This window comes from Bubalus bubalis, chromosome 2, assembly GCF_019923935.1.
Source record: "Bubalus bubalis isolate 160015118507 breed Murrah chromosome 2, NDDB_SH_1, whole genome shotgun sequence".
Classification (NCBI taxonomy): domain Eukaryota; kingdom Metazoa; phylum Chordata; class Mammalia; order Artiodactyla; family Bovidae; genus Bubalus; species Bubalus bubalis.
Genome location: NC_059158.1, coordinates 89,289,877 through 89,303,278, shown reverse-complemented (window position 1 = coordinate 89,303,278; position 13,402 = coordinate 89,289,877). Strand labels below are relative to the sequence as shown.

At 45.6% G+C, this 13,402-nt stretch overlaps 1 protein-coding gene across 13 annotated transcripts in view; it reads left to right on the top strand.

Annotated features, from left to right (window-relative positions):
- Window positions 1–13,402, top strand: part of TANC1 (tetratricopeptide repeat, ankyrin repeat and coiled-coil containing 1) — a 252,857-nt gene that overhangs the window by 175,363 nt on the left and 64,092 nt on the right. The gene's annotated exons all lie outside the window — the stretch shown is intronic.

Here is a 13,402-nt window from a genome sequence, read left to right as displayed (position 1 = left end):
GAAGTCCCTGCATATTGAGAAGTCTTCCCAGCCAGATCTCACGGTCACTGATCTTCCCACTTATGCCTATGTATTTGTTCTTTTGTTTCTTCTAATGGCATCTGACTACTGTCTGGAGGCCTGGAGGCCTGGAGGTTCTAAATCCACCCCCCGCCCCCCAACACCCACACCCATGCCTGCAAAGTACATGTGGATGTGCTGAGCTGATTGGAGACGCAGAGTATGGTCGTGACTCTTAGGCTGGTTGGCTAGGTGACGAGAATGTTTAATTGAGTTCTTTGCATACTTCTGAGGAAATCGTGAGTAAGGCTTCTGATGAGTTCAGTAGTTTCTTAGTCCCAGGTGCACAATAGAATCAACCAGAGACTTTAAGAGCCCTTGTTTTTACCTCCCATCCCAGAAGGAATGCGTTTGCATTTCTGCAGGTGGGCCTGGGTGGCTGCGCATCCTGGTCTATAGCCTGGTGCCTTGGGGGTGGGCCGTTCCGGCTTCCTGTGCTCTCAGGCCATGCTGCTGCCTGACCCTGGTGCCCTCCTGCAGCTCAGCCCTTGCTCTGCTGCTGAGTGATGCGCATGTTTTTGAGGGATATTTTATGTTTTATTATTGGAAGGAGCCCCACTTCCTTCCACGTTAATATGTAACCAAATGCAGTGACATTTGAGCTCTTTGTTCTCTCTTCAGTCACCTGCAATTTCTTTCATGTGTAATTTGAAAAACCAAACTGCAGGTTCATCCAGTTTGTATTTTGGAGATTGCCTCAGAAGATACATGAGATAGCTGGACTTGGTTATGAAGTTCTTGGTGTCGCCCCCTTAACAGCTCTTGTGAGGGGCCCCACAGCAAGAGGAAGGCAAGCCTGTTCCCTGTTTTCTCTTGGATCAGGATTTTCAATGGTTTTTTGTTTCATTTTTAATTGTCTCATTGAGATATAATTTCCATGCCACAGTATCATCCGTTTAAACCTTTGAGTGGCTTGTGTTTATTCAGAATTGTGCAACCATCACCACAATCTGATTTTGGAATCTTTTTACCACTTCAAAAAGAAACTCTGTACTCTTAGAAGTCACACCTCATTTCCCTGCATACACCAGACCTACTCACTGGGTGATCTACTTTCTGTCTCTGCAGACTACCTCGTTCTGGAAGTTTCATGTGACTGGTTTTTGTAGCAGGTCTGAATTCTCTTCACTCCACTTCAAGCCCTTCCAGTGAGCTCATTCTTCCAATTCCCTTTTAACTCTGCTTCCCCACCTGCTATTTTGTCTAACAGATTTTCCCCAGTGTTACTCCTGTTTTCATGTCCCGTCTGTCTCTGAAGTGTCCACCATTGATGGATCTCTGGTATTGATTCTGTGATGGCCAGATGACTTTCTTTACAGTGTTCTTAGCTCTTCTGCAATGCGCTTTCCTCCTCAGAGTTTGTCTTCTTTCAGGAAATTGGCCAGTACTACAGATCTTTTAAAAAATTATTTGTTTTTGACTGCGCTGGGTCTTCATTGCTACACAAAGGCTTTCTCTCGTTGCGGCAGTTGGGGCTGCTCTTCATCGTGGCGTGCAGGCTTCTCGTTGTAGTGGTTTCTCTTGTTGCGGCGCATAGGCTCTGGGCTCACAGGCTTTCATAGCTGCAGCACACAGGTAGCTGCGACTCGCAGGCTCTAAAGCACAGGTACAGTGGTTGTGGTGCATGGGTTAGTTGCTTCACAGCATGTGGAATCTTCCCAGACCAGAGATTGAACCTGTTTTCTCTGCATTGGCAGGCAGATTCTTATCCAATGCACCGCCAGAGAAGTCCTAGTTTTTTATTTTTATTTTTTTAATAGGTTTTTTCTCTTCATTCTGTCTTGTGGCATTGACATCGCAGCCTCTGGTTATAACCAAACCAGTTTCTTGCTTTGACAGAAAACTTTTCAATGACAGAAAACGACCCACGTTCATTCTCTGACTCTTTCTCTTTCTCATTAAGAGATATTGCTGCAGTTTTAAAGGTGTCTTAAAGAGGGAAAAGTTGCTCGTTTGTTTTTTGTATTATCATTGAATGATTGAATTGCAGGAATATGAAGGCTCTCAATTAGTACTTGATTTAATATAGTCCCCACTGAACCCAGAATGGTTAGTGCCCTTAAAATGTGCAGTCCGTATACCTCAATATTTTCAGTTTACTTATTCTTGTTTTGTTATTTACTGTTATCTCCAGTGTTCTGGCCTAGAGAGTTCCATGGACCATACAGTCCATGGGGTCACAAAGAGTAAGATACGACTTGAGTGACTTTCACTTGCCACATGGTTAGGGGGTCTCATCTATCTTAGTTCTGCTATCTACTGAGCTCCTAGCATGGCGTTGGGAATGAGAAGTTAAGGAAAGAGAATTATGGCTACTGTCAAGTTTCACTGAAGGAGGGAATGGTTTAGATGGCTTCTAGAGAAGCTGTGTGGGATTCCCATTCCCAGTCGGCGTCGTCAGGTCTTTTTGTGCCATCTGTACCGTAAGCTGTGTCTAGTCGTGAAGCAGCTCATTTCATATCATTGAGGATGTCTTTCATTCCTTGACTCAGGTCAATGCGTTCTCTTAACTCAGCTGAACGTGAAAAATGGCGACGATTGAGATGAAAGTGGGAGGAAGTGGGAGGTGGTGGCTAAGTCCTTCTTTCAGCGAAGACCCCCTGCTGCGGGAGTTTGTGCTTCCTGCCTGGTTCCCTGAGCTCCTTTAGGGAGCCAGGACCGTAGGTGGCTGAGAGGGAGAGACGCTGTGCTGGTGACAAGGTTCCTCTGTCCTCTGTCCTTCAGACCTGCAGAACTGGAGCCTGTTGCCAGGGACACATTGGAGGTGTGATAGGGAGAGGGAAAAAAACACCTTTCCTCTCCAGCAGACCTAGCCGCAGCTCTTTGAAAAGGTGGGCGTGGTGGGCCAGAGGAGGAAAGAGCTTCCTCCTGAATTGATAACAGGGTATGCAGGTTCTGTCGCCTCTCTGGGGAGCAGGCATCTGTGACTCAGTTGTGGTTTGGTGATTGCTGGGGGTGGAGCATGAAGAACATATCCGTCTTTATAAGGTGTAGCCTGGGAATGACAACCTTTGGGCATCTTAACTGTTCAACAGAGTGAAATATTCAAGAACACAGCGATCCCAGTGGGCAGAGATGAAAGCGAGATATCTTGGCTTCCTGCTTTGGGAGGCCCGGCAGCTGCTTGTCAAACAGGCTGGTTAAGATTCATGTTCCAAGTTAAACAGGGCCTAGAGAAGGGCGGAAGAGGCTTTCCACTTAATCTTCCATTTGAAGTTGTTTAAGACTCGTCAACCTATGGAGCTCAGGCTAGAATAGCAAAGGCTTGGGGGTGGGCTGGCGTAAAGAGTGCACGGCTGTCATGACATTACAAACTTTGCGGAAGTTGTAGGCTCCCATCCAGGGCTCAGACCTGAGTTCCATGTATAGTGTTAGCACAGTCTATTTAGAGGAAACTTACAACAGTGCTAAGCCATCCTTAAAAATTCCCAAACCTCCCCCTTAACCTCCCCCTTATTTAAGCCAACTTCAGTCATGCTGATACTATTCAGTCTAAATATTTTTGACCAACAGATGCTGTGAAGGGAAGCTTGTGTTCCCACATGCCCAGACAGCCTTCTCAGGCTGCCACAGGGTGCCCGGCCTGGGTTCTGTTTCTACTGGTTTTGATATACTGCAGATGAAGAGAATTTCTTTTTGGAATTGCTTAGTAGGAGAAAGGGCAAGCCAATGACCAGTAGAGGAATTTATTGGACCCCTTCCCGTCTCTTGGAAAAGACCCTGATGCTGAGAAAGATTGAGGGCAGGAGGAGAAGGGGATGACAGAGGATGAGATGGTTGGATGGCATCACCAGCTCAATGGACGTGAGTTTGAGCCAACTCCAGGAGATTGTTGGTGAAGAACAGGGAAGCCTGGCATGTTGCAGTCCATGGGGTCGCAAAGAGTCAGACACAACTTAGTGGCTTAAAAACAACAACATCTCCAGTCTCTTAGATCCCCTGGAGAAGGAAATGGCAACCCACTCCAGTATTCTTGCCTGGGAAATCTCATGGACCGAGGAGCCTGGCAGGCTGCAGTCTATGTTTGCAAAAGAGTCAGACACGACTTAGCAACTAAAGAGCAGCAAACTGTGGAGGCCAAGGCTCAGCAGAAGCCTCCCCACCTCCTGTCCCACCCTCACTGTGTTGTGCAGTTTCGCTTTATCCTATTTCAGGACCTCCACGTTCTCCCAACATAAACTTCTTTAGACGCTTAATAATTCTGTCATGTAAAAATACTGTCTAAGCTAGATGAGATTAACTGAATTCCCTACAATATCTTTTTTTTGTCCCTAAGGTAAAATTCCTTATTCTTAACATATTAAAATTATTGACATTACCTAGACGTTAGTGTCTGATTTTCAAATCTGCAATGTGAGAACCTCTAAATGTGTCACCAGCTGTACTCATTCACTTGAAGCAGCTTTTCAATTACTTGCTTTGAAAAGGAAGACTTTATAAAGAAGTTGCTTTTAAAGGTATTTCCTCCATGACTGGAAGAACATTTTTTTCTTAGTGACACTCTCTTGAATATAACTGGCTTCCAACTGTTACAAATGGAAAGTCATAAACTATGAACCCCAGCTTAGAAAAAAGTGAGGTACGGGCTGACCTTGGGAATATTGCAGGCTTGATTCCCATCTGCCATAGTGGAGTGAATGTTGCAATAAAACAAGTCACTGAACTCTTGTCGGTTTCGTAATGAGTATAAAAGTTGTTTACGCTGTACTGTAGTCTGTTAAGTGTGCAATAGCATTATACTTAAGAAAAGGTACATACTTTTATTAAAAGATACCTTATTCTTAAAAAATGCTGACCATCACCTGTGCCTTCAGCGAGTTGTTATCTTTTTTGCTGGTAGAGGGTTTGAAATATTTTGAGTTACCAAAATGTGATTCAGAGATATGAAGTGAGCACATGCTGTTGGAAAAATGGCATGCTTGGATTTACTCAATGCAGGGTTACCACACAGCTTCAATTTGAAAAACACCAGTTTCTGCAAAGTCCAGTAAAGTATAATATGCCTGTATGTGTATTCATTCGAATCTGTGTAAAAACCCGTCTGATTTTAAAAAGTCACTGAAAATAATGACTTAAAGCATTATTTGCTTTAAATATATTGTTTGATTTTTATGTATGTTCATATGATCAGTATTTTATGTTTGTCTGTATTTATTTCAAAGAAATGGGCTATTTCAAAAGAAAGAGGATGGATATTGGATGAAGAGAAAGACACAAAACTCAGTTTTCCTATCAAGATTTAAAATGTTAATAAATCCTTCCTATCGATTAATGATAGAGGTGCTCAGGAGAAGGATTTCCAGATAGCAGTTTAAAGCATTCTGGCAGAAAGAGAGGCCTTTAGAAGTTAACCATTCCTTCCATTTGCTTTCTCTGCCATCTGCTTCTACCTGCTGCCACTTATAATCTCCAGATGACTCTGGTGGCGTGTTGGATTTGTTGAGACCAGTGTTAGAATAGCCCCATGAAGGGAGGGGAGAGGAGGGCATCCCATGTGGAAGATGGCCTGACCTCGTATCTCGCCTCTCACCCCACCATCTCCCCACCTCCTCCTGCCCTGCTCCCAGACAACTGAGCCACCACATTCCACCAGGCCAGATAGCTTTCAGGATGATTAAGTGCTCAGAATTTGAAAAGGGTGAAGCAAGAACTCGGACTCTGCCTTTCCCCTTTCTCTAAGGGGTGGGGGAGGGAGCTTACATTTGCTCCCCCCCTGCTCGCTTTGAAGCGGGGAGGCAGGTATACATTTAGGCAGGGGAATATCTTCACAGAAACATTGCTCCTACACAAGTGGCTTGTGGTGAAATACTGACACTTGATTACGGTCCTGCTGTTCCTTGCTAGAGTTTGATGATATTTGTTTTTCTGCCCAGTTGCTTAGGACATAAAGAAAAGTGACTGTGGGCTGACTTTTATCTTCCTGCGGCTCTCTTCTCTGCTCTCCTAGGCTTGTAAAATGAGAGTAGTGCCAGAGGAAGCGTTAGACCTTTCATTTCCTGAACTTTGGGCCCCGGGGGAGGTGATCAGATGCAGAAGGAGGCACACACAGAGGAATTAATTGTACTTTATTTTCATTTTTAACTTGTTGTAAATCCTGCCCTTTTGATTTTATGCTAATACTGCTTTGTTGACACCTGTATTGCCCTGCTTGCTACTAAATTGAAATGCTTTGAAATTGATTTGGTAATAACTATTTAAGTGTTTCAAATCTGTGTTAATATTCATTTTGCTACACTGCCTGCAATTTAAAAAATCATCCTTAATTATAGAAGCTCTTTAATCTCTTGGGTGAAGGAGGAGAATTTGCCTTTACATATATTATTCAGTAAGGCACTTAATGGGGAAGAAGTCCTTGGTGGTGATATGAATCAACAGAGCGCCCGCTGCACTTGTATTCAGACCATGGTTGGAGTTTCCAGGCTGTTTTGTCTGAAGCATTTATGAGCACCAACTGCATACCAGGAGCACATTTGTTGAGTGCTGGGACGCTAGAGATAGTTACAGTATCTGCTTTAAAACTTGTCTCCCTGTGGAATGAAAGAATGGTCTCCTACCGTTGAAGACTTGGGCAAGTTGTCAACTGCTGAAAAGGGTGTAAGACATGGCAGTGCCCTGCAAGGGCAGGTGTTTCCCGTGGATAATACCAACCACTAGTAGTGAGTGCCTTGTGCTCTTTCCTGGAAGAGTCTGGAACTCTGTGGAGTCAGTGGACTAAATCAGAAGTCCCGTTGTCTAGGCCTTCAGTGCTGAGGGTCTGTGTAGCTGAACTGGTACACAGGGACATGTGCTATTGCCGAAAAATTTCATGTTGTTCCAGTCCGCAGGCTTCTTTCTGGAGGTTGCTACCCGCCCTTTCAGACAGAGTCTGGAGCCAGTGGGCGAGGCTGAGGCTGGCCGGTGTGGCCTGCCCGCCCTCCCCTGTGCCCTGCCCCAGCTGCCCCTTCAGGTGTCTCTGCCTCAGAGGCTGGCTGAGCACTGCTGGGACCACATGGCTGTGACTCGAGTCCCGGCCTAGCCGCCTGGCACAGCAGAGCGCCTTGTGCAACGTGGTGGGCGCTCAGCGGAGGTTTGGAGCAGAGACCTGCCTGTCACAGGACCCTCGGCGGTTCCACGGGGCTGTCCAGAGGAGCCTCATGCTTCTGTCCAGGCAGAGTGGCGGGAAGAGAAGCCAGAAAGCCCCGTGGAGCCAGAGGTAACTCGGGGCCCCCTGCCTGCATCGTGCCAGGTGAGCACGCATCAGCCCAAGTGCCTTCACTGGAAGCTGTGCCTGCCGGGCTGCGGGGGGTGAGAACCTCACCCAGGTGGATGAGCCTCAGACTTTGTTCCTGTGGCTTGTTAGTGTGTGGGCAGGGCGGAGGGAGAAGCCCTGGCTGGCATTTCTGGGAGGTTTCCTGCAGACTGGGTTCATCTTTGCAGTCTTCCCCGGTGTCTGCTGGGGAGATCCAGTGTGTGGCCTGGCAGCCTGAGCGTGCGAGGTGTGAGTGCACAGCAGAAGAGGGCAAGCTGCTGTCGGGTCCAGAGCACCAGGGAGTGGGCATGTGGCTTCTTGGACCTGTCACCTTGGTCTTTCCCTGGTCTTGATCTCGGTTAAACAGTGTTCCCCTCCCAGAGTTGCTAGTGATCTTCATCCGGTTGGGTCCAAGAAGGCGGTGTCTGCACTAGCTGGATTTTCTTTTTTTATTCACTTCTTCTCTTCTCTTTCATAAGCAACCAATCACTTTTTTTGTTTGATCTTTAATTCACTGGTCCCTTATTTTAACTTTTAAACTCGTCCTCTCAACCATTAAACAGGATATAGAAGTTGAAAGATGTTTGTCTGGGTTTTGTTAGTGGTATTTTATTTTTCTTCAGTTGAAAGGGGGAGGACAGCATTCTCATGATATAGGAGGCACCTGATGTGTGCCCTTCTATCTGCTTTTTCTCCACCACCTACGGAGAGACAAAGGGCTGTCTTCATAGATCCCTGGCTTTGAAAATGGAAAATGCAGGACAACCTATGGGATGCTTAAAAACTTTTTTTCAATTTGGGGGTGTTTAAAAATCTTTTCAAAATGTATGTTTTGTGTATGTTTCATATTATAATAAATTAGTATAGTCCGTGAACATAATTTATAAATACATGTATGCAAGATGTGTGCACAAGTTTTTCTAATCCTGTGATTGGAATAGTGCAGAGCATCATTCTGGAGCCCAGCGAGGCTCCAGGTGTTCTAGGGCTTGCTTGCCCATGGGACTGTTAGAAGTACTGAGTGAGATATGACGGAGGTTTAGAATAGGGCCTGTGTACCGTAAACACTATTATAATATTCACGTTAGCCACTATTGTTGTTCTTATTTCCTAGGGATGCTTATTTATTTATATACCATTCCTCCCTAGTGGATTTGAAATGCTCATATGCTATGCTATGCTAAGTCACTTCAGTCGTGTCCGACTCTGCGTGACCCCACAGACGCAGCCCACCAGGCTCCCCCATCCCTGGGATTCTCCAGGCAAGAGTACTGGAGTGGGGTGCCATTGCCTTCTCCGGAAATGCTTATAGGCATTTACTAAATTGAGATTTTTCTTTTTCAAAGAAGGTATGGGTGGAGGAGGGCTTCCCCGGTGACTCAGCAGTAAACAATTCTCCTGCCAAGGCAATAGATGCAGGTTTCAATCCCTGTGTCAGGAAGATCCTCTGGAGGAGGAAATGGCAACCCGCTCCAGTATTCTTGCCTGGAAAATCCCATGGACAGAGGAGCCTGGCAGGCTACAGTCCATGGGGTTGCAAAGAATGGGACACAATTTAGCGATTAAACAACAACCGCAACATGAGTTGGGGAAAAAGAGAAAAGATGAAGTCAGAAGCCAGGTCGATAAATAAGATTTTATTAATTTTGCTTTAAAATGGGCAGAAAGTTTTACTCAGGACTTGGAGCCAGTGTAAAGAGGGAAACACAAACATACGCAATTATGTCTGGAAGGTAAAGACAAACAGGTTCCCATTCCCAGTAGTGGACCCAGAGAGATCGCCTCTGGTGGGTCCTTAAAAAGTTGAGAAGCCAGAGTTTGAACCCATGCCCCTTGCATTTTTCATCTCTTATCTTTTCCAGAGCTCAGAGAGAGAAGAATTCAACTCTGCCTATGTATACGTTTGATACCAATGGCCCTTAGTTCCTAAACAATTCTGGACTAATGCCATGGTCAGATTATTTCCTGGTGTTCTTTTAAACCTACAACTTTATTTAGATCCCAGCAAACTACTTTTTGGACCCTGAACTTTACTGTTTATTTTTTTAAATTCTGTTTTAAGTGAACATTAACATAGAAAGAACCTTCAATAGGCAAAGAGGGGATGAGGGGAAGGCTGGGAAGGAGAAGGAGGGAATTGTTTTATTGCAGTGCCATATAGAGCACAATGTTTAATAACTGAGTGGGTCCCTGTCTCTGCTTCCCCCACCTCCCAGGCAGACTCCCAGCCTCCCTGACTCTCCCTCCTGGCTTTCTCATGACTGGCCTTTCTCCACTAGCCGCTGCCTGGGGGCTATTTTTAACGAGGCAGGTTTCATGAACTGCAAAATACTTTTTAGCCACAAATACTTTTTTTTTTAATTAATTATTTATTTTAATTGGAGGCTAATTACTTTACAATATAGGCACAGATACTTTTACAGAACTCCTTTTACATGATGAGAACTGTGCAAGGCAAAGGGAGTTTTAATACACACTGCATGTGCCGTCAGAAGGTAATGGAAATAGCACTAACTGTGTGTCAGTTTGGTTAGTTTTTCCCCAGTGTGTTTCCATATCTATAAAGTCGTGTTGATGGTTCTCAGCCTTTCCACGTCTTCTCACATGTTGTGGTGATCATGTATGTGTCTTAACATGATTTGAAGGTGCTTTGGAGGTGGTACAGCCGTGTGCATGAGTGAAAAGTGAAAGTGAAGTCGCTCAGTTGTGTCCGACTCTTTGCGACCCCATGGACAGTAGCCTGCACCAGGCTCCTCTGTCCATGGGATTTTCTAGGCCAGAGTACTGGAGTGGGTTGCCATTTCCTTCTCCAGGGAAGCTTCCTGACCCAGGGATCGAACGCAGGTCTCCCACATTGTAGACAGACGCTTTACCATCTGAGCCACCAGGGAAGGTCTGGGTAAATGTGCTCTTACTTCTGAGGAAGATGACCCACTGTCCCTACCTAAAGGGAGTTTTCAGGTTACATGGAGAGTTAGAAGTAGTATCACACGTAAGTAAATGAGCAAACCTAATTTAATACTAACTTACAAGGCACGGCCTAACCTCGTAGCTTGATAAAACATAACGCCTAATAAGTCACTTGTTTTAAAGAATCCTGGCTCTTTGCAGAGTGACTGAGACCCAGCCTGAGTGATGATGAAAGTGCAGTGAAAGTGGCAAGACTTAATTGACGAACACTGGCATCTATACTGGGCTTTGCTGGTGGCTCAGATGGTAAACAATCCGCCTGCAATACAGGAGAACCTGTGTTCGATCCCTGGGTCAGGAAGATCCCCTGGAGAAGAACTTACAAGGCACGGCCTAACCTCGTAGCTTGATAAAACATAACGCCTAATAAGTCACTCGTTTTAAAGAATCCTGCCTATTTGCAGAGTGACTGAGACTCAGCCTGAGTGAAGATGAAAGTGAAGTGAAAGTGGCAAGACTTAATTGACGAACACTGGCATCTATACTGGGCTTTGCTGGTGGCTCTGATGGTAAAGAATCCGCCTGCAATACAGGAGAACCTGTGTTCGATCCCTGGGTCAGGAAGATCCCCTGGAGAAGAACGTGGCAACCCACTCCAGTATTCTTGCCTGGAGAGTTCCACGGACAGAGGAGCCTGGTGACCATGGAGTTGCAAAGAGTTGGACTCAACTGAGTGACTAACACTTTCACTTTCTTGGCATCTGTACTACTTAAAGGAACAAGATGATAGAATTTTTCGGTTGTTAAGGGGCTTTTCAAGATTATCCAGGCTCTGGAAAATGTCAAATAGCCCTTATTTTTCAGAGTCTTTTATTTTAATCATCATATTTAGGGCGTTGCCCTGTGTGGTCAACTTGAGGGTGACTGTGTTAGTTTAATCAGGAGCATATTCCTGTTAGCCTGGAAGAACAGGTGTTTTTGAGTGGCAGGTCCTTTGTTTTAAGAGCTGCTTTCCCTTTCTTGGAGGCTGTGGGGTTGTCCTATTTGTTGTGCTTCTTAGGTTGGATGGGGAAACTGGGGCCTTGTCTGCCCCCCCGGATCTACTTCAGTGCTTCATCATATCTGAACTGAGATGAAAGTTCACTGCCCGGGCTGCCAGCTGGCAGCCTGACCTGGGATCCCAGGGAAGAAGGCTGTGAAGTGGGGCAGCCTTAGTGGAGCGTCTTTGCCGGAGGGGCCTGGCTTCAGAGCGTCTCACCTGCGTGCCTTGCACCAGGGGCGAAGGTGGACGCTGGAATGCATCTCTTAGGTGAACTTCATAAGGGCGGTGGGAGAGTCTCCTACTTACAGGCATAAAGTTATATAATATTCTGCTTTTGAAATTGCGGCCCCATCTAGGACCTCTCTTCCCAGCTGCTGTTCCCAGCTGGGACCCTTCCTCCTCCACAACAACACCCCCCACCCCCCGCCCCTGCCCTTCCCTCCCTCTCCCTGAGATGAATGATGCCACTTGTCAGGGCCTGGGCACTTGTGGCCGAGCTGACAGGACTGGGTCTTCAGCCTGTCCCTGCAGTCCACAAGCCCTGACCAGACTGCCCCTGCCTGGCTGCTGCTGGGGCCCCTGAAGTCCAGCTTCCACTGCTGTCATTTGTAACATGAAGTAAGGAGTCCCTGTTGCCACTGCTTAAGGTCTGAGACAGAGGTTGGATTCAGAAGTGCATGGCACTCAGGAAGAGCAAATGAAGAAGAACATCACTTGGACTTTGTTTTTCACCTTAGGAATATGATCCCTCAAATAAAACAACCACAACCTAAAAACCAGATCAGTCACCTCCACCCTGGATCTGTAACTTAGATGTTGGGGTTGTCTTGGAACCCAGCTAATTACAACATGCCTACAGGAAAAGCATTTTGAGTCCTGAGCATTGGGCTTCTAAATGAAAGTTTGTGACACAATCATAGCTTATTAAGAGATTATCATTAGCAACTAATGATGATTGAGGCAATAGTCTCATTACTAAAGTAAGGTAATCCTGTGAAACCCTTAGCACAGTCCCTGATATACAGTAACCTTCAGGAGATACCAGCTACTGTTATTCCTAGCACCACTTATTTTTAGGATGGAAAGAGTCACACTTAATAAATGGATGTTCATATGAACGGTCCATTTAAAAAACACGCACTGATCGATTCCAAACAGATGGAGAAATTAGTAGTAATCCTCCTGCTAGAATACTTGGAAATGCTGGGAGTCCCCTGAGGGTGTGACGGGCCCATCCCAAATCAGCTTACACTTTGGTTAGAGACTGCAGTCCTGAACCAGCAACAGTGAGAGTAAATGTCCTGTCTCTGTAGTTTGAGCTCATCCATTGAATGAGCAAACATTTACAGAGCACTGAGTATGGGCCAGGCCCTGGGCTGTGCAGAAAAGGAAGGGATCAGCTAATGGCAAATCCTCTAAGGAGGCTTTAGCACATAGGAGGGATTTTTAAACAGGGAGGGAGCAGTGGATGATAAGTCCAGGAGCAAAGACAGTTTTAAAATTGTGATAGGATACCCTGCAGTCACATCACAGGAGGAAATTGTTTTGTCTTTATTTCCAAACCATAAAGACCATTGTAAAAATAAAACCGCTTCAGACCCTTTGATCCCAGATAACACTCTGTTGGAGCTAATTCACCAGCCTGCTGATAAAGTGTATATGTTGATGAAGCAGCTTAATCCATGCGTCTGGGTCCTGAATACACTCTCACCCAGTGTGCTCCCATTGAAGTCTTGCAGTTAAGGGCCTGGGCCGCTGGGATCCTAATAGAGATCAGGGGACCTGGCCTCTGTTCTCAAGGACACAAGCCAGTGTTGGACCTATGGCGGGACCTGTGTTTGCAAATGGATCACACATGGCTCAGTATCTTTAAGTCGGAAGTGGCTGTTTGTAGATTTATAGAGTGGATGTTGCCCTATTTCTCTTTTTTTGCCAAGATGCTTTTCCATCCTGGTTTTCTTGGAAGCGGTTAAATATTCTGCCATCAAGTATCCCTTCCCATGCTTATGTATTCCTGTCCCTGGTTTCCTCAAGGTTTCCATCCTAGGCTGCTAAAGAATTAAAGTCAAGTCGGCGTCTCTGGATGCCTTGAACAGATGTTATAGTGTTTTAAGTCTAAGGATTAAATTTCTGTCTGACTTTATCATTGGATTTTGTTTTAT